This window comes from Bos taurus, chromosome 15 (genome assembly GCF_002263795.3).
Source record: "Bos taurus isolate L1 Dominette 01449 registration number 42190680 breed Hereford chromosome 15, ARS-UCD2.0, whole genome shotgun sequence".
Taxonomy (NCBI): Eukaryota; Metazoa; Chordata; class Mammalia; order Artiodactyla; family Bovidae; genus Bos; species Bos taurus.
Window position 1 is genome coordinate 43,699,065 of NC_037342.1, and position 25,333 is coordinate 43,724,397.

The 25,333-nt window shown below is 44.0% G+C and overlaps 1 protein-coding gene across 2 annotated transcripts in view; it reads left to right on the forward strand.

Annotated features, from left to right (window-relative positions):
- The first annotated feature begins 855 nt into the window (after positions 1 to 855).
- The window catches only part of DENND2B (DENN domain containing 2B), a 170,952-nt gene continuing 146,474 nt past the window's right edge, over positions 856 to 25,333 (forward strand). For both annotated transcript variants that reach the window (XM_010812501.4, XM_059874891.1), the window contains exons 1-2: positions 856 to 888; positions 1,136 to 1,269. The gene's annotated coding sequence lies outside the window, so the exon portion shown is untranslated. The remainder of the gene's footprint in view (positions 889 to 1,135; positions 1,270 to 25,333) is intronic.

The following is a 25,333-nucleotide window of genomic DNA, read 5'->3' on the forward strand; positions in this document are numbered from 1 at the left end:
ATCAGTTGGGTGCTTCTATTTTTTTCTATTCCATCAAGAACAAATTATTTCCAATTTGCATCTTAAACTCCCCATTATTTTTTATGCTTGCTCTACAGCTGAATAAAGACTTTTTTTGGGATTTGTGACAATTCTCTTGGCTTGAACTTTGAAGCATGTCTTGCCCTTAGAGACTGTTTATGGTCATTCATACACATTTGTTCCTTCAAAATGTAACTAGGCTTGTGAGAGTCAATTTTGTGCATTTCAACATTAAGTTCTATTTATTGTGATTTATGGGATGAGAAATTGGGTTACATGGCATCCCAACATCCCGCTAAGTATGTATGGCTTTTGATTTTAAGTGATTTACATTATTCTTTCCCAAGTGGAACTGTCATACTGCATTAACAATTTCTTTCAGAATTCCACTAATAAATCACAGATTTTCACTGCTAGTATCCCATTGCTTCTTCCTTAATGACACCCCTTTCTAGTTGGTTTTGCAAGCTCATGGAGTATTTAAAAACAAATTCTCAGAATGCCCTCAGAACATTCGGTTCAGACCAGATGCCTTGGAACTACAGCGCTTTCAGAGTTCTTCCGCCACTCCCGCAATACCAAATGTAGCTTCCTTTTAGGGTTTTCCAGGGCTCCCCTGGCCTCGGGCTGGGAGAGCGGAAAGAGCTCATCGGTTAGTTTGAAGGCAGGCAGGCTGTACAGGCAGCTTTTCCCAGACTCTCCCAGCTCCGGTTTTTCATGCATACCAGCAGAGCCGCTTTTTTCCTCCAGTGATTGAAACCATCTGGACTGCAGGGGCGTCACGTGTGTGTGAGAAAATGACATAAAGTTTCAGACCCTCTTGTGTTTTGCTCCAGACCCAGACAATTCTTGGTCGGATGGTCCGAGGTGAGGGCCGGTCCAGTTTGAGGACCAACTCCTCATCCTGTTCTCCACCCCCATCTTCCCATCCCCAGCGCCCTCCCTCCCCCGCTTTGCGCGCACTCAGCGCGGTTTTCTTGTTCCCTCCAGAGCCTCCGAGCATACCCCTCCGCCGGGCTCCAGCAGCCCACCCTCCCAGTCTCGGGTGGAGGCACACCTCTTCCACGCCCCTCTCCACTCAAATCTGTGCTCCCTCCCTTCTCTCTCGCTTCAGCCCGGCCGCAGCCCCGGGCGCGGATGCCCGCCCGACGACCGCCCTCTCTCCCGGAGCGGCTCCTCCTCCGGGCTGCGCGGCTGCAGGCAAGCCCCCATCCTTGCGAGCACCCAGCCCGGCTGGGGGGCTCAGAGGTAAGTGCGTCCCGGCCGCCGCCCAGGCTTTCCCTGCCCGTCTTCCCTCCAGGAGGTTGCTTGCTGGCCTCAGTGCTCTTGCTCCACAGGCCGGGTGGCGGGCAAAAGGGGCGCCGGTTCCGGCTCCGCCACGCCCTGCCCTGCGGCTGCAGTCTGAGCCCTTTCCCCGCTAGTCACCACTCTGCCCGGGAGGTGTTCCAGTTCGGTGAGTATTAGCGATCCCAGGCCTCTGAAAGCGCAGAGGAGTAGGGTTGGTGGGGGCTGCCCTCCGGGCGGTCCTGGCAAGCCTTGCTTCCCGGCTCCGCTGGGGCGCGCAGTTGGGGGTGGGGAACATGGAGCCGAGGGTCTGGGGAAGCGAAGAGCTGGTTGGTGTGCGAGGAGGAGCCCGAGGTCTGGGCGGTCCTGGTAGTGGGCTCTCTGTGAGCCCCTGGATGCGCCCTAGCTGCTCGGCAGCTCTTACCTGCAGCTGTGGTAGTTTGTGTGCACTTCTTCCAGAACACACACACACACACACACACGCACGCACACACACGGAACTCAAACAAAGGAAAATTAATTTTGCTCTCTATCACTTTATGATTACCTTTACTTTTTTTTTTTTTGCTGTTCTTTTGAAGTGCACTAAGTATTGAAAGTGCATTTTTAAGTGACCCAAGACCAAAGGAACACACTTTAGCCAACGTTTCTGCTCCCTGATTAAAGAATTTAGTAGTTTGTAGAATTCAAGAGACTGAACGTTTTCAAGTGTTTATAAAGAGAGATTATTGCATTTTCCTGTGGTCTTTATGAGAATGTGGTTTACAATTGAACCTGTGTGAAACAGCTTCACTAAGAGAATTTCGCGAAATGCTGCCTCAGTCCACCTCTTGCCTCATCCTGATGCGGTTGTTTCTTCTGTTTGGACGGCAGGGTCTTGGGAATGGTGAAGGGGTCATTATTCCTTCTGCAGGGCTGTTTTGAGCTAGGGCTTATGTTCAAGTTCCTCAGTTGGCCATCTTAGGATAGGGTCACCAAGTTAAAACCCCAGTAACTGTATTACTGTTTGTTTGGTTTTTTCCTCCCAGGTAATATTTTCAGAAGGTGAATCCCTTCGTTGATGAGGTTTTTCAGAAATAGGGGTTTCTAAGGGATCAGAAATAGTCTAATTTCAGAAAGCTAATCAAAGATAGAGACCAGATTGCTCAGTCTGTCTCCCATGGTGAATTAGGGACAGCACAAAGCAAAAGCTAAGAAGAACCTATTGAATGCATGGAGTGAATTAAAGCTTCTTGGACTCTGCCGGCTTGGCTGAGGGTTCCCTTGTGACTACATAGATTAAGGCTTCATTTTCATTTACCCAATAAATGTTACCCTTGGAAAAACTCCCCAAGATATGTGAGAGATTTTCTCAAGCGTATATGGAAAGTGGTATTATCCCCTCATTGGGCCAGAAAGGCTCCCATCATTGGTAGACAACCCCAAGGCAACTGTTTCTTCAAAGTATTTTTTATTGACCACTTAAATTGTTATTGGCTTGATGATTGATTAAAAACTTTGCTTTTGGGTTTGTGGACGTGTCCGGGAAAGAGGAGCAACACGTAGAGAACAAAAAATTTAGATCCATTGGCCTAAAATATAAGAAGCTCAGAGGAGAAAATGATCATGAGCCAGGGTAACTTTATAGAAAAGATTTCAGTTAGGCATTGAAGCAAAGCATGGTTCTGAAATCAGTGGAAAGTTGCTGGGGAGAATTTCAAGAGGGAAGAGAGTAGACCTTTTGGATTGGAGCTAGGGAGAGAAGTGGTGCTTACTGAGCATCATCGCCTCTGTGCCATATGCCATGTTCTGTCTTCCATCCTCTAGGGCTATGGCATAGGTATTGCTCTTCTTGTTTTAAAGAGAAGTGACCACACAGATAAGTAACCTGTTCAGGATCGCACAAGTGGTAAGTGGTGGAGCTGGAATTCCTGCTCCCTGTGATCTGACTCTGAAGGTTGTCCTTCCCCAGGGACAGTGGCAGGTTCAGCTGAAGCAGACGGGTCAGCTTGAATTCTGGCTTAGGAGTTGGAACTTCATCCTATTACTCTGTCTGGTTTTTAAAGATTTTTGAGAAAGGAAATGATGGGTAAAGCAGAGTTTTTAGAAGATTATTATGACATCTGTGTATAGGAATGTAACATGCTTATCTTAGGTAACCTGCAAGATGTAGTTCTTAATTGGCAGCCTAAAGAGAGTGAGTGTGGTCAGGATATCTCGGTGTGTAACTTCCTGCCCCGTTCCCCCTACCCTTTGATGGCTTCGTTCACTGGGTGAGAACCAGTTGATTGCACAGACCACAGGGCTGCCAGGGATCAGGGAAGCGCTGGATCTGAGCAGGTGAGCGTTGGCATGGAATGTGTATGTGGAGCTCCACGACTGCTGGTTTGTCCTTTATGTTCCCACGTGGTTCACAGTGCTCCGGTGGAAAGGTTTTCCTTTCCTGGCTACCCTGGGGTATAGATCAATGTTGTAATTTGTTTAAGAGCCTAGGTTGCAAAGTTGAACCCCCAAACTAGGGCCTCTGCCCTAAAATGTTGTTTTAAGTTGAGATGCCCTTTCCTTTCAACATTCCCTTCTTAAAAATGCCAAAATTTAAAACTTGGCACCAGCAAGGTGAAAATGAATTGAAATTACCTTTCTTATAAATAAGACCAGTTAAGAAAAAATGTAGATTTATTTCACTTTTTTGTTATGGAGGAGCAATAGGTTGCATTTGGGTAGTTACTGTGTAGGAATTTAGAAGGGATCGGAAAGCCAGGATTTTGAGATGTGCAAAGCTCTTTCTACCCTGCCACATTTCCTACCAGTTAATTGTGTTGTTCACTTGTTCAGCTTGGGAGCTTGCAGGGCCATCCACTACCCAAGTTTATAACCAGGCCCTTTGATTCTCTGCAGATAATGGGCACAGGAAGGGCAGCAGTGGGTGGAGCCATTTTGCTAGAATTGTCTCCCACTTTGAATGCAATCTCGATTTCTTACTCTTCCTTGTCAACCTCTAGGCCTTTCCTCTGAATGTGTCAGGGCTCTGAAGACTTGGTTCTTAGGCCAAGGGAGATCAGGTAACAGGCGATGAGACAGAAAAGGGCAACTAACAGAAAAATCGCTTGTCAACTGGAGAAGTTTTGTTTTATTAATAAACTCATGTTAGAGTCAACCACGTTTTTTGGTAAAATAAAAAGATGCAAAATGGGCTTCCCTGGTGGCTCAGGGGTGAAGAATCTACCTGCAAATATAGGAGACATGGGTTCGATCCTCCATCTGGGAAGATCCCACTTGCCACAGAGCAACTAAGCCTGTGCATCACAACTGCTGAGCCTGTGCTCTAGAGCCCGGGAGTCACAACTACTGAGCCCACTCGCCGCAACTGCTAAAGGCCACACTCACTAGAGCCTGTGCTCCACAAGAGAGGCCACCGCAATGAGAGGCCCGTGTATTCCAAGTAGAGAGTAGTCCCTGCTCATTGCAACTAGAGAAAAGCCTTCGCAGCAACGAAGACCCAGTACAGCAAAAATTTTTTTAAAAAGTTGCAAAGCTAAAATTTCATCTCAGTTCTCCAAATTCATTTTTACCTTTAAGAGCCTCTAACTGGAGAGCTTGCCCTATTGAATGAGGCTTTGGTTTGTGAAATTCTCACCAGCAGCTCTAAATGTGTCAGGATATGACTCAGTTTGGGTTCGGACCTCCGAGGAATGTGCCCTCTTGAAGTAGGGAATTTAGAGTCCAAAGATATGGGTGAGGTTCCAGCTTTGCCATTTGTTCAGAAGTGTCTGGAATTCGATGTTTCTTAGCTCAGTTTATCTAGTTCTTCTAGATCAGAGTAATCTCCCAGGATGAACCCATAGTTCATGCCCTGAACTATGGGTCCTTGGCTCCTTCTCGCATTTTGTATCTTGTATCACTTGAAAGCCATTTTGTTTTATCTGTGGCCTGTGGTTATAGACGAGAAAGGAAAACTAGGATTTTTCTCCAGAATATGGCAGATCTTTTGGTATGGATTTCTGTGAGAATGCTCTTGAGGTTAGTTTTGACAGTTGGGGGTCTCAAAAAGAGACTTTGGCAGTGCTCTTGTTTAAATGTCAGAGATGTTTTGGTTGCATTTTTGGCTCATTGCTTACACAGTTGTTAGTGTTTTTATATTTGGTAAGCATCTATCATTTTTATAATTTATTAAAGGAATGATTTACATTTTCCAAGATAGCTAAAAGCTTAGAAAAAGAGGACTAGAATATCCTTTGGATAGTCAGATGTAATCTCCTAGAATAGTAGAACCATTTGACTGTTTTAACCCACTCCAACTCCACCTCCAATTATCCTTAAATCTCCACCTCCAAATATTCTTAAGTCTTTCTCAAGAGATTTGCTCTTTCTCAAGAGACTTCACAATCTCTCCAGGAAATGTTTCCTGAGCTTTCCAGACTGATGATCACAGATTATCTCTTTGTAGTTAGCCTGAGCTTTTTTTTTTTCTCTTAGTGTTTCTTGCTTTTACCCTTTTCTCATGCCTCTTAATGCACAATTGTTCACAGAGTGGGCATATTGTCTTTCTTGGACCCTAATGTCAGCTACCAGAAATGTAGATTGCTCCTTCTGTACCCATCTTTTCCTTCCCTTTCTCTGGCTAAACAAGCTGAGTTGCTTTTTAGACCTGTGCTTATATGTGTTGTTTTGTGTGTTGTTTTATGTAGTAAGTCAGTATCCAATATGTTGGCAATTAGAGCTTTCAAATTGAAGGATGCTTTTTGGAAATAAAATGTGCTTTTTTCCTCCCTTATCAGCATGAGTGGTTGTGGAACATATGTAAACACTGGAGAGGATCTTAAAAAAAAAAAAAATTATCACCAAAAGAATTTTACCCAAGTCTTTTAAGGACTTAAAAAGAATCCAGCCTTTGTAAGATTGTAGTAGAAGTAACAGACTAACCCAATTAAGGCCTTTCTAGAAGTGTGGGAATCATTTGTTCAAACCAGAATCTAGGACCCCTGAGTAAATATGAGAGAAAGAATCTGCTTAACCCTTTATAACAGCATAAGAAAGAAAACCTCTTCTCACGGGCCTCTTATGATAGAGGGCCGTAGTGAGCGCATGCTGAGAGTCCTGGTTGTCAGTGTTGTGAAAACGGCTTTGAGTGGGCCAGTGTCACTGTTGGTGACTTTCTGTCTTCCTTTGATGTGAATTTGGGATCTTGGGTGTTAATTTGAATATAGTTTGAAGTTTGAATATAGAATATTTGTGAATTTTTTTATCCCCTCTCCCTATTCTTTCCTTTCTTGAAGGCTAGATTGGAGTAGATATAGCTTTTAATGAAGGAGTCAATGTCTGAGGATATTTTGTCAGACGCTAGTCTTCAGGACACCCCACTCCAGTACTCTTGCCTGGAAAATCCCATGGGCAGAGGAGCCTGGTAGGCAGCAGTCCATGGGGTCGCGAAGAGTCCGACGTGACTGAGCGATTTGACTTTCACTTTTCACTTTCATGCATTGGAGAAGGAAATGGCAACCCACTCCAGCGTTCTTGCCTGGAGAATCCCAGGGACGGGGGAGCCTGGTTGGCTGCCATCTATGGGGTCGCACAGAGTCGGACACGACTGAAGTGACTTAGCAGCAGCAGCAGCAGCATCTTCAGGAAGCATTATTCATCCACTCTGGTGTTCAACATTACTGAATATCTGCTATGGACATAGCACATTGGCTAGTGCTTTCAAGCATCTCTCTGTTCTCTTACTGCTTTTCTTCAGTAAACACGCTTGATACAAGGAGTTTGAATTGAGGAGTGGGTAGAGTAAAGAAGTTAGATGGGAAGTAATTTTTGGATAACCCTGGTTGGAGTATTGCTATGGGGATCTGATCTAGATGCTGAGATTACTCCTGATAGAGTTTCAACACGTGAGCATATATTTTCTAGTAAGTGAACAGGGTTCAGTCAGTTATTTTTGCTGCTAGTCATGTTTGGTTACGTTTACAGTTGCTGGGAGCTCCACTTAAATGCAGTAGCTCCTGTATTAGGAGGTACCCACTGGGTTAGTAGCAAGGATTGCCTGGAGAAGTTTTTCCTAAAAGTCTGGTCTTGGCACTTGAGCCAGGGATGGATGCTAGGTGCTTAGACCCAAGGAGCTTCTACGCAACCAGAATGATCCTAACACTGGGATCCAAAGGGAATAGAAGCTCCCCTGAAACTTTGTACCACTATAGGAGGGGGATCAAAGCTTTTTGCTTCTCAGTAGATGTTAGAATCTATACACACTGATCTCGGGATGAAGAAAACCAACTTACAAATGACTATATAGACGGGGATTCTGGGAGGTGGGAAAAAAAAACAAAAAAACAAATGACTATATAGTGCTATATAGGCTTAGGAAGAGGATGGAAAAACAGGATTTAAGGTCAAAGTGTTCATTTGAGTCTTTAATGTCCAATTTATCAGAGAGAAACCACTGTGAGGGTTTTGTTTTGCTGTTTTTTTTTCCCCTCTACATCTGTGTTTTGACAGATCATGGCCTTGAATTAGAATAGGATTTAGGACCAGAGTGTTTATACAGAAAGTGATAGCAGTCTTGGGAGATGGACAGAGGCCACTTTGTGTCTTATTTCAGGTGGACCATTTTTCAAACCCCCATAAGCAGCTCAGCAGTCCGCATTAGTTAGCAGTAGCTTTGCTGAAAGGTATTGGTAAAATAACATCTAGCAGCCTTTTGTCTGTTCCCGGTTTAGATATGAGTGAGAAAGCCAGTTTGGGAGCAATTTCATGTGCTCCGCTCTGCCCACATTCAAGTCGCCTACGTGGTTCCCATATCCTTGTCTCTGGTACTGGTCCCTGGGGGGCCAGGGGCAGATCTCAGGATCTGAGGCTCAGACGTGGTTGAAGCCACATCAACAGCTGGTCCTGGTGGGTCAGCCTTATTTTCTGTGGTTATCATCAGGGCTGAGGGTGTGGGGAGGAAGGTGGGTGGGACAGGGAGGACAAACAGAAGGGCATGTAGTTCCTTGGAAACTAAGCAAAGCAATAACCTCTTAGGACTTCTTTTCCCCCTCATTGACTTGTACTTTTGTTCTGTTGGAAACTCTTGTCACTTGAGGTCATTCTGTAAATACTCGTAGTCACTAGCCGAAAGCTCTGTGACGCCTACACAGTGTGCGAGGAGCCCTCCTAGATGGTTCTCTGGATGTGTGTTTGGTCCATTTTCTTTCCCTCTTTTTCACCTAAGTTTTGATGCTTCTGTTTTTGATTTGTTTTGTTTTTAAGGAATAAAATTTGGCTTCAATATCCAGGTTTTTGTTTTTTGTTTTTTTGGCTTATGGAGACTAGGGGCTGGGGGCCAGAGTGTGACATGTTGCCAGACAGGAGAGGCTTTTACACCTAGACAAATCTCCAGGAAAGAAGAGACAGAAAAATTTCCACATAGAGCACAAGGATTGGAAGTCAGAAGGGAAAATGGCCTGGCAGGTGCTTTGGGCCATTGTGACTATCTCAGCTAAGGTGGGCCTGATGGTTGGATGATGGGATAGTGCTAAAGATATCGTGTGATCCACATCATTCCTTGAAGATTTTTTTTTTCCTTAAGAGAAAGTACAGTTCGTTGACTTTAAAATTTTTAGTTTATGTGATGTGTCCACAAGTAAGTTTCCAACACCCTGGTATGTGTCTGACTCTATGCCAGGCATGGTAGTGGGTATACAAGTATATGAAAAAAAAAAAGAAACCAAACCAGTCCTGAACTTAGAACGTATAACTGTTGCCCAAAGATCTCTATAAAGTATTAAATTATAAAGCTTTAAATCGTGAGTCACAAACAGGGGGTTTGTGGCCCTGGATGAGGCTTAGGATATGCAGGTTTATGGAAAAGCCTTGGGTTGAATGGAGGACTTTGGAGATGTTGGAGAGCCCCAAGGGTCACTCCAGCCCCCTTTTCTTCTTTATCTGCCCTTTCCCCAGGTGATCCCATGGCTTTAAAGCACTGGCGTTCATAGAATGTTTACTTTGTGCCAGACTCTGTTCCAAGGGCTTTACACGCATTAGTGTAATCTTCAGATAGCTTTGTGATGTAGGTACTGTCATCCTCACTTAAAGGTGTGGAAACTGAGGTCAGAGAGATGAACTTCCTTGAGATCACACAGTTCATAAACCGAAGAGTCAAGATGTGAGCTTAGTTGGAGACTGGATGCCAAGCCCTTAACTGGTTCTGTTTAACCTTCTAATTGGTCGTGAACCCCTCTATCCCATCCCTTCTCCACATAGCAACCAAGCTGTTATGTTTGTCCCCTACTTTAGCCTTCATAAGGAATCCTGCCCGTTACACTCAGAATTCACGCTTGCAACCAAGTCCTTATGTGCTCTAGTCCCTGCCCTCCCACCTACTCTCTGCCTTCCTCTCTGCGTCTTCTGTCTCAGAGCCTTTGCCCTGCAGCTGAGGTGCTCTTCTTGAATACTGCCAGTTTGTACTCTCACTTCATTCAGGTGTTGGCTCAAACGTGCCACCTCTAGGAGACTTGACCTGATCATCCAAAGAAAGCTAATCTTAGTCAGTCTTTAATCTGTGCTTTGTTTTTATTCCTAAAATTGCATTACGTGTTTGTGTGTTTTTCCTGTCTGCTTTTACAAAAATAAACAGATGCCATGAGGTTAGGGAGTTGGTCCATCTGTTTACTGGTATCTTTACTTTTCAAAACAGGACATGGAAAGTTTTCTATAAATATTTGTTAAATGAATAAATGGTGTCATATGCATTTGATGTGCACGTTTAACATAACTTGGATAAAAAGTGAAGCAGGAAGGGGTGTACAGGTGATATACACAGGTCTGGGTCTTACTTGGGAAACCTGGCGTGCTGCAGTCCATAGGGTCACAAAGGGTTGGACACGACTGAGTGACTGAACTGACTGGGTCTTACTTGGCTTTATATTTATTGCCAAAGATTTGCCATAATATCTTGCCAAAAAAATGCTCAGAAAATCTTAGCTGAATGAATGCACTGTTTGATTTGTTTTGAATTCCAGACATAGGAGTTCATGAAGGGAGAGAGTAGTGTGGTCTGGAGTGCTTAGAAAGAATCCATGGAGGACTTACAGACTTTTGAGGAAGAGATGGATTTGGTTGGTCATATAGGAATCATAGAGTAATTTTTCTTAAACTAGGAGGATTGTTAAGATGATCTGGTTCAATCTTTCTGCTCATGGATAGGGAAACCGAGCCTACAGAAGCAAAGGACGTGTCCAAAGGTACACAGCTAATGTATGCCAAAAATGTATGGAATCCAGATATTTTGATTATTAGGTCAATTCTCTTTCCTCTACACAGTGATTTTGGCTTGTGTGGGATAGACATTAGGATGGAAATTAGGCCTAATTGAAGCAACAGGTTTGTACAAGAGATCCATGGGAGATATGATGAGCTGAATAAGGTGAAGACCAGGTCCTGGAGGATCTTGAACGTTATCTTGAAGACTTTAAATTCAGAATGACAGGGAGGCATACAAAATGCTTTAAGTCTTGTTCTGTCTTTTCGCTCTAGTGAAGGTGATGTAGATATGTAAGTATGGAGAATAGATTGGAGTTGAGGAAGGAAGTGGAACCTTGAGGAGTTTGGAGGCCTTGTAACAGTCAGCTGTTAGTGCAGTTAGGGGCCTAGTTGCATTTCAGTTTGCTTTTAGAAATTTGTAGGGGGTTTTGAAGATGACACTCAATTCTTTGGTAAGATGAGTGTACCCAGAATTCTTAGAGCATGGGAGTAAAAAGCCTGGAGAACTGGCCTTTTCCCTTAATTCTGTATATGGTTGTAAATGACATTTTAGGATCTAAGTGATGATTCCTCTTCAGGCAGCCGAGCCTGGAACGTAGAGGTAGAAGATAACACTATACTAGTGTGAAATAGTGATGGAGGGAGGGGGAAGGGCAGAAGGAGCAGATGGACAGTGAATGGGATCAGCTTCCAAGGAGGGCCTGGACATCTGTGTCGGAGGAGCTATGTTGTGGCTGGGAGTCAGGCCTCCAGGGACCGCAGCCTCACACTGTCGTTTTAGGACTCAAGAGGCCAATGGAAGTAAGATCTGCCTGCTGGACCCACAAATGCTTTGGGTGAATGGGTTGTGCTAAACCCCGGGCCCATACATGTATCCACATAGATTTTCAGCCAGGGCTGATGAGAATAGATTGATACAGTCCTTACCAGGCCAGTGAATTGGCACAGGATATGATACTTTAAAAGTTTTTTCCATCCTCAGGAATCTTTTTCCATCTTTAAGGAAAAACTTTAAAAGTCAGCAAGAAAGTGAGAACACAGACCTTCAGATAATATCTCATACTGGATCTGAGAGTTTGGGTTGCAGAAAAAGATCTGGTCCTAGAGTATTCAACAAATACTTACTGAGCAGGACCTGTTAAGTACCAGATGCTATGCTAAATGTTGGAGCTTTAATCTTTTGATCATATTGCATCAAATGTTGTTGATACAGAATATTAACATTTAGTTCTATTTTACATTAAGTTCTTTAAGCCCCATGGCGACTCTCCAGGCAAGAATACTGGAGTGGGTTGCCATGCCCACTTCCAGGGGATCTTCCCAGCCCAGGGATCAAACCCAGTTCTCCTGCATTGCGGGTGGATTCTTTGCCGTCTAAACTACCAGGGAAGCCCCAGAAGTTATAGAGCTCGGTCCATAAGCCCTCAGTTAGTTCAGACTACTCACTTAAGCTTGCATTCACTTGCTAAATGTGTACTGTGTAGTAGGCAATATACTGAATACTGAGGCAGTTTTGAAGAAAACTAAGAATTGGTAAGGGTCCTGAACTGGTTGACTGGAATTTGTTGGGTAGATCTGGCACCTTCCAGTTTGCTGGGATTGCTGGCCAGGAGGAGAGTGCTCTCAGCAGCAGTGTACCCCTTCACTTGTTCTGCCCCCACTGGGCCCTCCCCTCTCTCCCTGACCTCTGTCCCTGGCCTGACTTTAAATTTAAGAGCAATGAAAATTAGCTTCTTGCATGAAGTGTGGGAAGTTCCATTGGAGCAGCACTTCCTGATGAAACCCTCTAAGTTTGAAGTCTTTCCAGAAGAATTTCTCCTGCTTGTGTAAGCCCAGAGAAGAGCGTTCTCCACGGGGGCTTTGTCCCTTCCTCTGAAAGTTCCTTTGCCTGCAGTGTGGACACAGGGCACACGGCATGTGTTGTTTTTCAGGCTCTTTACTTCTGCCTGCTTCCATGGCTCTTTGGGGATGCTGAGAAGGGCATGGTGTGTTGTTTTCTGAGAACGAATGACAAAAATGAGAGGGAGGCAATCATGCTAATTTTTCCCATCGTTTGGAAAAAAGCAGCTGCTCAGAACAAAAGAAGACAGATGTAGAAGAGGAGTGTTTTTTGTTTTTTAAGAGGGGTGTTTTATTGAGCCCTTGGATTGCTATCCAGAGTGAAGTTGTTTTCCCCTCTTTTTCTTGGCATCTGGAGCCAGCTTGTATACTGTATGAGGTTTGCTCTGCTTTCTTCATGTCTGTGGACTTCTTTAATAGAAAACTACAAAATATGAAATTACCTTCAACTTTAAATTGGTTCTTTAAAAAATGCAATGTGTGCATTGTAGTCACTGTAAAAAATTAAGTTTCACTTTCCCGACACCCAGAGATCACCACTATTAATATCTTTGTGCACCCTCTTCTAGATCCTTCTCTATGTATATCTATGTACATGTTTGTATTCTTTGCTTTTTACCAAAGCAAGATCATACTAGACATACTATAATTCATTGTTTTATGTTTTTAATATCTCTCCTTTTCATGTTCTGTGGATTTGTATTTTAACTAACACCCCGTCCATGTTTCAGATCCCCCTGTTGACCCCCAAGTATCCTATCATTTTTTCCATACTGACATTGAACCTGTAACCTCACACTGTATCTGGTTGTTATATCCTTTAAGGTTCTTTTAATCTAACCCAGTCAGTCTTGTTGAAGAATTGTCCTTAATAGGTTCCTGACTCTGTGACTTGCGTATCGCCAAGAGGCTTGCAAATATCTTGTTTAATTCTTGTGACAACACTAAGAAGCATGTTTTGTTATTGCTTGTTTTTGCATACTCTCTTCCTGTGAGATCTCAGCTATTCCCCAGGGATTCGACTATTTCCTTTACGTCAGAGACTGTATCACCTATATCTCAGTGGTCACCTTAAGAGCCTGAACTCTTGAGCCAAATGGTCTGGGTTCATATCCTTTTTCTACTGCTTATTATATCTGGTCCTGGACAAGTCATTTAACTTCTTCATGCCTCAGTTTCCTCATCTGTAAAATGGGCTACTAATAGTGCCTACCTCATAAGGTTTTTGTGAAGTTAGATGCGTTAATATATGTAAAGTATTCAGAACTACCTGACATATAGTTAGTGTATATAATTATTGCTTTTGGACAGCTGGGTGACCCACAAGCACCTCAGACTTCATGTTTTGAGAAATGGAGTATTTCCTGCCATATCAGTAAACAAGGATGTCACAGTCATCAGAGATTGCAGCCCTCCAAAATGATCTGGTAAGCCCTAAGGGCACTCAGGAAGGAGAAGAATACCACAGATTTAGCCGCCATCCCCTATGGTGAGCCCTAGGTGAAAAACACCGGATTCTGGCCCAGGGTAGCTGAAATGCATACGAAAGGAATGATTTCAGTGAGCCCAGACTCGTGCGTCCTCCCATACAAAGAAAAGTGCTGAATTCCTTAATTTGGGATTTCTGGTTTTCTTTAATTAACAATAATCTTTTGATGTTCAGACTATCTTCACTGTGTTGCAAAACTTCTGTCTAATCTAGCTCCCCCCTCACATCCTCAGAAGAGTTCTGTCAGGCTTACTTGAAATGCTATCTCCCCGTCTCGAAAGTCCTAAAATTCCCACCGAATAAAACTCTTACTCTCAACTTTAAGGTTGTGACTGTTTTTTAAGCTGACATTTCAATACTTATCTCCGGAAAGCTGCGCTTTGTTCTGTTTTCACCAGCGCCTTCACAGAGTTGTCTCTTGATTTCTCCTCTCTCAGTAATCACACTCATAAAGTCTTGTCAGTCCATTTCCCAAAAGTCTTCCTTGCTCTCTTGCTGCCTCCAATCCATTTAAAGTCTTGACCATCTTTTTCCTGGAATGCAGTTTTAATGTCTCAGAATGCCTGCCCCTGGATGTTCTTCAGTCAATCTCCCAAGCTGCTCCCAGAGTGAGCTTTCTGAAATACAGGTCAATTACCATATTTCCTTGCTAAAAACTCTTCGTTTTTCATAAGAAATAACATACTGTAAAGTGCACAACGAATTTTAAGCCAGCTTTTTCTCTCTCCTTTCTCACCATCATCAAGAGGCTCTTTAGTTCCTCTTCACTTTCTGCCGTTAGGGTGGTATCCTCTGCATATCTGAGGTTGTTGATATTTCTCCTGGCAATCTTGATTCCAGCTTGTGATTCATCCAGCCCAGCATTTCACATGATGTACTCTGCATAAATGTTAAATTAACAGGGTGACATGGCTTGCTCCTTGGAAGTAAAGCTATGACAAACCTAGATAGCATTTTAAAAAGTGGGGACATCACTTTGACAACAGAGGTCTTTATAGTCAAGTTATGGTTTTTCCAGTCTTGTACAGATTGGACCATAAAGAAGGCTGAGAGCTGAAGAATTGATGCTTTCAAATTGTGGTGCTGGAGAAGACTCTTGAGAATCGTTGGACAGCAAGGAGATCAAGCCAGTCAATCCTAAAGGAAATCATTTGGAAGGAATATTCATTGGAAGGACTTACACTGAAGCTGAAGCTGCATTAATTTGGCCACCTGAAATTAAAAGACGCTTACTCCTTGGAAGGAAAGTTATGACCAACCTAGATAGCATATTCAAAAGCAGAGACATTACTTTGCCAACAAAGGTTCATCTAGTCAAGGCTATGGTTTTTCCTGTGGTCATGTATGGATGTGAGAGTTGGACTGTGAAGAAAGCTGAGTGCTGAAGAATTGATGCTTTGGAACTGTGGTGTTGGAGAAGACTCTTGAGAGTCCCTTGGACTGCAAGGAGATCCAACCAGTCCATTCTGAAGGAGATTAGCCCTGGGATTTCTTTGGAAGGAATGATGCTAAAGCTGAAACTCCAGTACTTTGGCCACCTCATGTGAAGAGTTGACTCATTGGAAAAGACTCTGATGCTGGGAGGGATTGGGGGCAGGAGGAGAAGGGGACGACAGAGGATGAGATGGCTGGATGGCATCACCGACTCGATGGACGTGAGTCTGGGTGAACTCCAGGAGTTGGTGATGGACAGGGAGGCCTGGTGTGCTGCGATTCATGGGGTCGAAAAGAGTCGGACACGACTGAGCGACTGAACTGAACTGAACTGAACTGATGTGAAGAGCAGACTCACTGGAAAGGCCTTGATACTGGGAAAGATTGAAAGGCAAAAGGAGAAGAGTGTGGCAGAGATGAGATGGTTAGGTAGCATTACTGACTCAATGGATGTGAATTTGAGCAAACTCGAGGAGATAGTCAAGGACAGGTGTTGTGTAGTCCCTGGGGTCGCAAAGAGTCAGACACAACTTAGTGAGCCAACAACAACAAAAAGTGCACAAATAATAAGTGTGTAGCTTAATGATCTTTAACATTTGTGTTTGCTCAAGTAACTACTACTCAGATCAAGAACATTTTCAGGGAAGGTTGCTTTTTGTGTCTTCCCAGGGAATATCTGCATCCTTAGCCCTAACCATTCTTCTGTGACCATTTAAAAAAAATCTTTTCTTAATCTTCATGTAAGTGCATCACAAATGTTCTTTATTGAATCTTCTTTGACAGGATAATTCCAAACTCATTTAATGTGACATTAAAAAATCTTTGTCATCTGGCTTTTACTTCACGTCCTCCACACATGGCTTCCCCTTCCTGCCGCGCTGAAATGGCCTGTGGTTTGCCAACACAGGCTCTTGTTGCCCTTCATTTTTGCACTAGATATTCTTTTGGTCTTCTGGCTTCATTCCCTGGCAAATTCAGTTCTTACAAGTGTAGATATCCTTATTTACATTTTCCTAGGGTAGTAAAATGAGGCCCACCCAGGGTCTATTCCTCATACAAGTTTTGTACCTTAGTAGGAGAAGGAACGGAGAAGGCAATGGCACCCCACTCCAGTACTCTTGCCTGGAAAGTCCCATGGATGGAGGAGCCTGGTGGGCTGCAGTCCATGGGGTCGCTAAGAGTCAGACACGACTGAGTGACTTCACTTTCACTTTTCACTTTCATGAATTGGAGAAGGAAATGGCAACCCACTCCAGTGTTCTTGCCTGGAGAATCCCAGGGACAGGGGAGCCTGGTGGGCTGGCGTCTATGGGGTCCCACAGAGTCGGACACGACTGAAGCGACTTAGCAGCAGCAGCAGCAGCAGCAGCAGCAATGGGCAGACTGAGATTAGTGCTGGGGTCCAAAGGTTCTTTTCCCCTCTTGAGAGGAAGTTCATTCACCTCCTTGGTTGAAGCCTTCAGCTTGTGACTTGAAAGGGTGACTCCAGTTTTGGAATTAAAATTTGAGATCCTTGGGCCAATAAACAATTTTTTTTTCTGGTTTGTGATTTGTTTATATGAAAAGCTTTTACAGGTTTTTGCAAATTATGTCAAACAACACATTTACACAATGACCCTTGTTATAAAGAATTCAACTGTGTAAAATTCTATGGTCCTGGAAAAAGTAGCATGTAAGGTCACTCTTCTGGCGCATCTGGTGCTGGGAATTCTTTTGCTTTCATGATGACAGGGCTTCTATTAATAGGGATCAAAATAGTACTATGAAATGAAACTGTATGTGGTCTTAAAAAAGTTGATTACAGTTTTTTGTTGCTTGTTTGGAGCATTTGTTCAGCAAAGTGCTATACTAGAGACCTGATTCAGCTTTTGCTTAGAGCAGATTGAACAAACTCCAAAAGGGTTGATTCGACCCTGTACAGAAACACGAGGCTGTGAGATGAGCGGTTTTTCCACATTTTAATATTTTCCAGGATGACACTGAATGCCTTGCCCTTAGAGAACCCTGAGCCAGTTAATAATTCTTCTAGGCTCTTGAGAAGGAGAAGTGGGAGATTTATACTATTAAATAGGTGCCCAGACCTTTCCAAAAGAGCCTGGAAAGGAATTGTGGAAGAGATGGAATGTAACTAGCAAGGGAAGATAGGGAAAGCCTCATGACTTTTGAGTTCTTGTGGGAAAAGATTGGACTTGTCTTCATTATTTCCAATTCAGAGTTTTCAAAAAACTCTCTGAAAAGCCTTGCTCTCGGGGGATATTAAGAGGGAATGCTTCAAGGAAGAACTGAGTCTGTGCGAAGACCTACTCTGTGCCAGTCACTACTGGATACTTTCATAAATTCTGCTAATTGTCACAAAGACAAGGAAATGATGATGCAGAGAAATTAAGGAACTTTCCCGGGGTCCCGAATTTGAACCCAGGTTCATTAGATTCCAAAGCCCTTTCCACTACATTGTGATGCTTCTTTGTGCTCAAATCATGGAAAATGAGCGATCTTCTGGACTGAATTGGGGAACTCATGGTATCCAGCTAACTGTTCTGAAAAACTCTGAGTGTGTTTTATTTGGAGGTGTTTGGGGAGAGGAGTAGTGCTGGTGAGGAGAGATGTATTGAAGGGGAAGATGCTAGGAGCTCTTCAGACTGTCTCTGTTTCATGTGATGGGATCTTGTGCTGTGCTGTGTGGCATCTCGTCCTTGGTGGTTGGAAAGAAATGGCTGCTAGATTCATTTGCAACCAGTTGTCTTTGTGGAGGAAAATGGGAAAAGACTAGCATACTATAGCTTATTGAACTTCATAAAACATGTTTTTGTTTTGTTTTCATGAGGCCAACATAGAATTCCTAGATTTTAAGATTTTTTTCCCAGGAAAGGAGGCCAAAAATAAACAAAGTCCCCAAGTCTGTCATCATCACGTCATATAAGAAGGGACATGTGAAATCTGGAATAATAAATGAATTTAAAAAAACAATAAAATAGGATAATAGAACAGCTCTTTGTAAGAAAGCAACTTATAATAGTTTGTTAGATTTAAACTATTTTGAGGGCTTTCCAGGTGGCGCTGGTGGTAAAGAACCCACCTGCCACTGCCGGAGACTTAAGAGACTTGATTCAATCCCTGGGTCAGGAAGATCGTCTGGAGAAGAGCATGGCAGCCCACTCCAGTATTCTTGCCTGGAGAATCCCGTGCACAGAGGAGCCTGGCAGGCTACAGTCCATAGGGTCGCACAGAATCAGACACAACTGAAGCAACTTAGCACTTACACAAACGATTTTGAATCAAGAAAAAATGACAACATAAACTTTATTGATATGTTTGTCAGTTTGGAAAGTTTTATTTGATAGCAACCTCAAGCTTGACAGTCCAGCTTCTTTCACACTTTATCACAGCTACAGTTGATAGTGCATTTCAGCAGGCTTGTTGATGAAAACAGCATCAGCTATCAATGGAATATTGAATATGGAATATTCTGGTGAATGGAGAGAAGGGGGTAAGTCGTTAGGCGTTTAATCCTGTGGCCAGGCCAAGGAGAAGCAGAAGTCATAGCTCTGGTGTCTGACTGGTGAGGGCTCCTGGAAGAGCGCTGCCAGCACCTGTCTGCCATGGCTCACGTACCAGGTACGGGACACGGTTGCACAGGAGCCTTGCTGCCCACTGTGGTTCAGGTATGAATTTGAGAGGGTTGCTGAACATGATAAAGACTTGCATCATGGCCTGGGCCAGTATTTAAGAGAACCACTCCTCTAAAGGAATAATCCTGTTTGGTTCTCCAAAATAATCTAAAGGCAGAGACACAGACAAAGGCCCATTGTTTTCTCCTGGGCAGCTGTTTATTGCATTGGTGCTAAGGAAGAGATGGGGAGCCCGCCGGCCTGCGGCCTAGGTGCTCAGACTTGGAAGTGGTTCTGCTGTTCCCTCTGGTTATTTTCTCCTTACTCTCTCCTGTGGGAACTTTGGGCAGGCTGCATTTTTCCTCCAAGCAGTTAAGTGTTAGCTTTACCTTCTGCTTGGTCCCTGTGCCCTAGGGGTTGGGGAGGTGGGGTGGGTGGTTTGTGAACTCTCTGAGTGCCTGGGAACTCAGAGGAAAAAAGCCTGAGTGCAGCCTGGGAATTCCCCAGTGCCCCTAGGCTGCCTCTCTCGTCCAAGGGAATACCTACCTTCTGCATTTCCAGGGCCATGCTGGGGAAGTGTGTGTTTTGGCCTCTCTGGAGAAGGGCACGTTAGCTTCCCTTGGCCTGTTTACATTAGTTTGGTCCTTTCTGCCTTTGATTTCACATGAAGCCTTGGGTGGGGGATTTCCCTGCTTCCGTGGAGCTCACTCCTTCCTTTTGTCTGCCTTGTCAATTTTTCCACATGGGGAAGAGCTGCCCTTGACTTAACTCCTTGTTTCATAGACTTTGCCTAATGAGTGAATCAGTTCATAATCAGGAAGCAATTCCTCTGACTCCTAAAATTCTCTTTTGCTGTATTCTGTGACAATCAGACTTTTTCTCATTTGCCCATCACTGCCTTAGTTGTCAGTACTGTCCTCTAAGAAAGGGAGTAATGGTCTTTCATACCCAGAGGCTCGGCTGCTTATTGGAGCTTGCTGAGCTAAAATGTTGATGCAGTATTTCTTAGTTCTTTGGAATGTGTGTCTTGGCTGCTCAAATAGAATGTAAACCTGTTAAGGTTAGGAGCTCTAGGTTCTTTCTCTTTCTTCCAGCAGGGAGGGTAACCACCAGTGACTAAATTTGCTGGTGAGATTACTTCATCCTTGCTCCGATGTCATCCTGCCTACTGAGCATGCCGGCACAGCCACAGCGTCTCTGAGGTGGACCTCACTCTGTGCTAAGATGACGGCTCACAGGACTTCCCTGGCGGTCCAGTGGTGAAGACTCATGCAGCCGCTTCAGGGGGCATAGGTTCAATCCCTGGTCCCCTGGCTGGAGAAGTTCCACATGCCTCACAGTGTGACCAAAATAGTAATAATAATAAAAAATAGGATAATAGCTCATAGAAAGAGTCCAACACTGTTAGTCAGTCGTGTTTGACTCTTTGTGACCCCATGGACTGTAGCCCGCCAGGTTTCTGTCTTTGAAATTCTCCAGGCAAGAATACTGGAGTGGGTTGCCATTCCCTTCTCCAGGGGATCTTCACAACCCAGAGATTGAAAGCAGGCCTCCTGCATTGCAGGTGGATTCTTTACTGACTGAGCCACCTGGGAAGCGCATGGCTCACAGAAGTGCTAGAGAAAACCTTTTTGCCCCAGGGGCAGTGGTAGAAAGCCTGAGTCAGCCCTCTTTATTCTTTTATGGAAGCTTCCCTTTTCTTTGTGTTCATTTGACACTGTCGAGTGATCCTGTCTGCCCTTTAAAGCCTTTTCTTTGTTAGAGGTTCCGGAAAGCTCACGTGACGTTTCCTTGGGTAAAAATGTTCCCATTCCACAGCTTTCACACTCTTTGGAGAATTTCTCTTTTGGATAATCAGGTAGATTTCTTTTCTTTCTTTTTATTTTAAACCAGTGGACCTAGTTCTGTATAGCAACTTCTTCAGTTCCTCCAGCCTTCCTTCAGCTGCTTGATCTTGGAAGAACCTTGCCTAGGTGCCTTGACCTCCCTTCCATGATAGGAGCATCACCTACCTGTCTGTCCTCCCCTTGAGTTCTGAGGTGCCCCCATGTCATTCCCCCAGATTCCTGTGTATCACAATATCCTTAGTTCTTAGATGACAGTCTATTTACATTCACATTTAGAACCCTACTTTTAAACCTCAACATTAAAGAAAAATAATCCGATTCCTTTGCTCCTAGCTTGTCCTCCGCTTAAGACTGCATTTTCCCTCCTTTGTCACCCATCTGCTGGCCTTTGCAGTGGTTTTCTCTTCAGCTTCCCTGTGTTCTGTGCCTACCTCACTCCCACAGTCTTCCCCTCCGGCACAGATCACAGAGGAAATATTTAGTTAGTCTCTGCCAAACATTCTGGCTGTGTTGTTTTGCTTAAGAAGACATGCAGATAAACTGTTTTGATTCTTGGTCTTGGTGCTCGGGGGCAGATGTTCCTCCTATAACGGAGGTATTGTGGTCAGTTGGAAAGAGTGCTGGACCAGAGTTTGGAGAATTGGATTCTAATCTCTGCTCTGCTACTAATTTGCGGTACAGACTTGCGCAAGCCACATTTCTATGTCTCAATTTCCTTTGTCAAAAGGGACTTCATGATGAAGAAGACACAGAAATCTATGGCGATCGGGACCCAGAGAGTCATCCCAGGGGAGCTAGTAAAGTAGACAGGCTAGAGGCAGAGAACCATGACCGTGACTGTCGTTAGTGGAACCAAGAGGAAACTCACGTCCAAACACAGATAAAATTAATATGTCTGGTTACTTTGAAAATGTATAAACTGTGCTAAAGAAGTGGTGGAAATTCTGTGACAAGGATGACTTCAGGAGAGGCCTGTCTTGTCCACTGCTGGGCCTGCTGTAGGTGCATACCTGCTTGCTGTCACCCTTGGGACGTGGGAGGCTTGGCCTTTTGCGAGTTCCATTCCAGAATTCTGCCTCCCACCTTCCACCTCCTTCATAAACCCAGACATATTTGAAACTCAGCCCAGATCTTCACCTGGCTTTGATTTCCCCATCATGTGGAGAATGGGCCTTGGAAGTTGTAGTTTCCAGAAACCTGAAATGTTTGCTAACATGTCCAACTTCTGCATTTGTTGATCACTCCTTCTGTGCATGGCTGCGTTCCAGGTCTTGTGCCCTGAAGGTTTGGTTCCAGCAAGGAAAGCGGGGGATATTTGGGGGATCCTATCACCAGGAACTGGGAAATAAAAGTAGACTAAAGAACTCAGAGATACCCCCTGCTGTCGTGAGAGACAACTCTTTGAAGAACAAAGTGGTTTAACATCTGCCTGTGTAAAGCATAGCCCTCACACACATACTCAAATAGGCAGAACTACATTTCTTCCTGATCTCTCCCTTCTGAAATGATTCTGGGGGTTTACTCAGGTCTTGCTTCGTTTATACTTTTTCTTTCTAGTTAAAGATTTGCATTGGTTTCCTCCAATGTGGATTTGGAAGGCAGTCTCCAAAGTCTTTTGCTGCCCTGTGGTCCTTTGTCAGGCATAGTCAGCAGAAAAGAAACTTTGGTAAAAGAGTGCAGAGGGATACCTGTCCCTGCAGGGTTAGTGATGAGGACCTGTACTCACTGTCACCACACCCAACTTCTGGAGGCTCTCCTGCTGCTGAAAATTGCTAGAGAAAGTAATGGAACCGAGACTAGTTCTGGGGAGAAGAGTTTCATAATTGACTCTGCATACTTTCAACTGGGCCTTCTTTATTATTCTGCAATCCTTTAGTTTATCTTAAGTCTCTGTGAAATACACCACAGTGCTTTTCTTCCTTCCTCCTTCCCTTCCTTCTTTCTCTCTCTCTCTTATTTTGTACTCTATAAGCTCTGACTCCGTTCTCACCCTATATCAGCAGTGAGCATGCCTTCTACTTTACTGGGACTCTTAGAGCTAGGTGACATGATACTCTGAGATAGTTCCTTTTCTTTCAAGAGCTGCTGCTGCTGCTAAGTTGCTTCAGTCGTGTCTGACTCTGTGCGACCCCACAGATGGCAGCCCACCAGGCTCCCCCATCCCTGGGATTCTCCAGGCAAGAACACTGGAGTGGGTTGCCATTTCCTTCTCCAATGCAGGAAAGTGAAAAGTGAAAGTGAAGTCGCTCAGTTGTGTCTGACTCTAGCAACCCCATGGACTACAGCCTACCAGGCTCCTCCGTCCGTGGGATTTTCCAGGCAAGAGTACTGGAGTGGGGTTCCATTGCCTTCTCCATTCAAGAGTTAGGTACTGCTCCAAGAAAACTGCTCCAATTCATCCTGCTCCAAGAAGACAGGCATAAGCATTTCCTGTCGGTGCTATGAATGTGTTTCTTGTGGATGCCAGCATCAGCTGGGTGAAAGGATGGTTTGATTATGGACTCAGTAAGAGTTGTGAGCCCATGTCTGGCTATTTGGTACTTTCCCCCATCCCACTTGTTCTATTTATTTTTTTTTAAGTAAGTAAATGTTTATTTAAAAAAAGGTAAATGTCAAATGTTTATTGATTTCTTTTTTTTTAATTATGAAAGCATAACACATTTACAGGAGACTTGGAAAATATGGGTCAAAGTTACATGTAGTTCCACTATGTATTACAATTATTTTTGTAAGTAGATCAATTAAGATTTTTAGCACTGTGAACCAATTCAACGTAATTAAGATTTGTACAATTTTCACACAACAGCAGGATACAAATTCTATTCAAGTTCCCATAGACTATAAATCCCTAGACACTGGAACATATCCAAGGACATAAAACAAGGTGCAAAAATTTCATGGTTTAGGGCTTCCCAGGTGGCTCAGTGGTAAAAGAATCTACCTGCCAGCACAAGAGACTCAGGTTTAATCCCTGGGTTGAGAAAATCCCTGGAGTAGGAAATGGCAACCCACTCCAGTATTCTTGCCTGGAAAATTCCATGGTAAGAGGAGCCTGGTGGGCTCCAGTCCATGGGGTCACAAAGAGTTGGACATGCCTGAGCATGCACACACAAAGGCATTGAAGTCATACAGAGTTTGTTCTCCTGTCACTGCCATCCCACTTGTTCTTAAACCAAGTTGTTCAGGAAGATGACCCAACTGGGAGCGGTCACGTAATGCCTGTCGTGTTCTCCCTCACACTCCAGCCCTGGATAGTAGCGAATGAGCTACCTTCTGTGTCTCTCGTGAGTTCTCCCGCAGGTAGGTGTCTATCAAATCCTACTCACATCCTCTTTAACCTTCTTTCTCTGTTATCATTCTCTTCTACCCACTTTTCTTACATGTCTCAAGAAATACCCACCCTGTCCCCATCCCTCTTTTGATTGTGGTGTGAAAGCTAGCGCCTGGCATAGCTGATGAGCGTGACACTATGAATACTTCACTCATTTGGGAGTGAAATGAGGTGATGTGACGAATCACTGCTATCTGTCTTTTCCTTGTTGAGTACCTTTTGAAATCCTTAAAAATACCTATCTTTGAACCAAGGACCACATTTTGAATATGTAAAAATTATTTAATTTTACTTGTCTTATGTTTTGTTTTATTGCAAGTATTTGTTTACCCTGGTAATTTTTTCGGTGTCTTTATAGAAACACCAAATTTTAGCCATGTTGTTCAGTAATGAGCCCATTCGAACATACAGCTACCGTATCTAGTATTGTTTCTTCAGGAAAACATCTTCAGCTTATAAAGGTGACTGACTGACAGAGGAGTGTTCAGTGCAAAAACAGTCTCGCCTTGCGGCCCGCAGTGGTGATGTTGCTGTAGAAGGCCTGACTTCATTCCTGTCATATGGCGAGGAAGAGGAGTGCTTCCCAGGGATGACTGGAGCTCAGTCGGGAAAGCTGGGTCCTTCCTTTTGTCTGAGTCTCTGAGTGGAGATGCTGGAGTGTGCCATGCCTGATTAAGCTTCTCTCCCTCCCTCTCCCTCTCCCCTCCCCCGCACCCCCATCCCGCTCTGTGTAACTTCAGGAAATACTTTAGCTTAAAGCCTGAAGACATCCTCCACTTGGAAACTCGTGATCCGATTATGACAGGACCTCATTCTTTAAGCATGTTGTGTAGTGGAGTTAATTGAATTATCTCCTAGTTTTGAGTAGGAAATAATACATTCTTGTTGTGATGCTGTGTCAGGTCTTAAATGGAAAGCTGCTAGTTTGAAGCCATGTCTGTTTCCAGTGGGAGCAGTCTGCTGCCAATTTACAAAAACTGATGCGATCTCTGTGCTGTGTGTGTAAACTGTAGCATCTTTTTGTGGAATGAACGGTTCAGGAAAAATGGAACAATTTTTTTGAATAAAATTCCACTCTGTACTAGGTTCCAAGTGCCTGAGAATTTCCTGTTAGAGTAGGAAAGTTTATCCATATGTTTTTGCCTGGGGATAGTATGTGTCATGTAGTTTTGAAGAAGTACGTCCGTAGTGGATTATCTCTTTCTTTGTCTTTTCTTTCCATGGTGCCCAGAGATGGTTTGAGCTCATCTTTGGTCTCGTCTCTTTG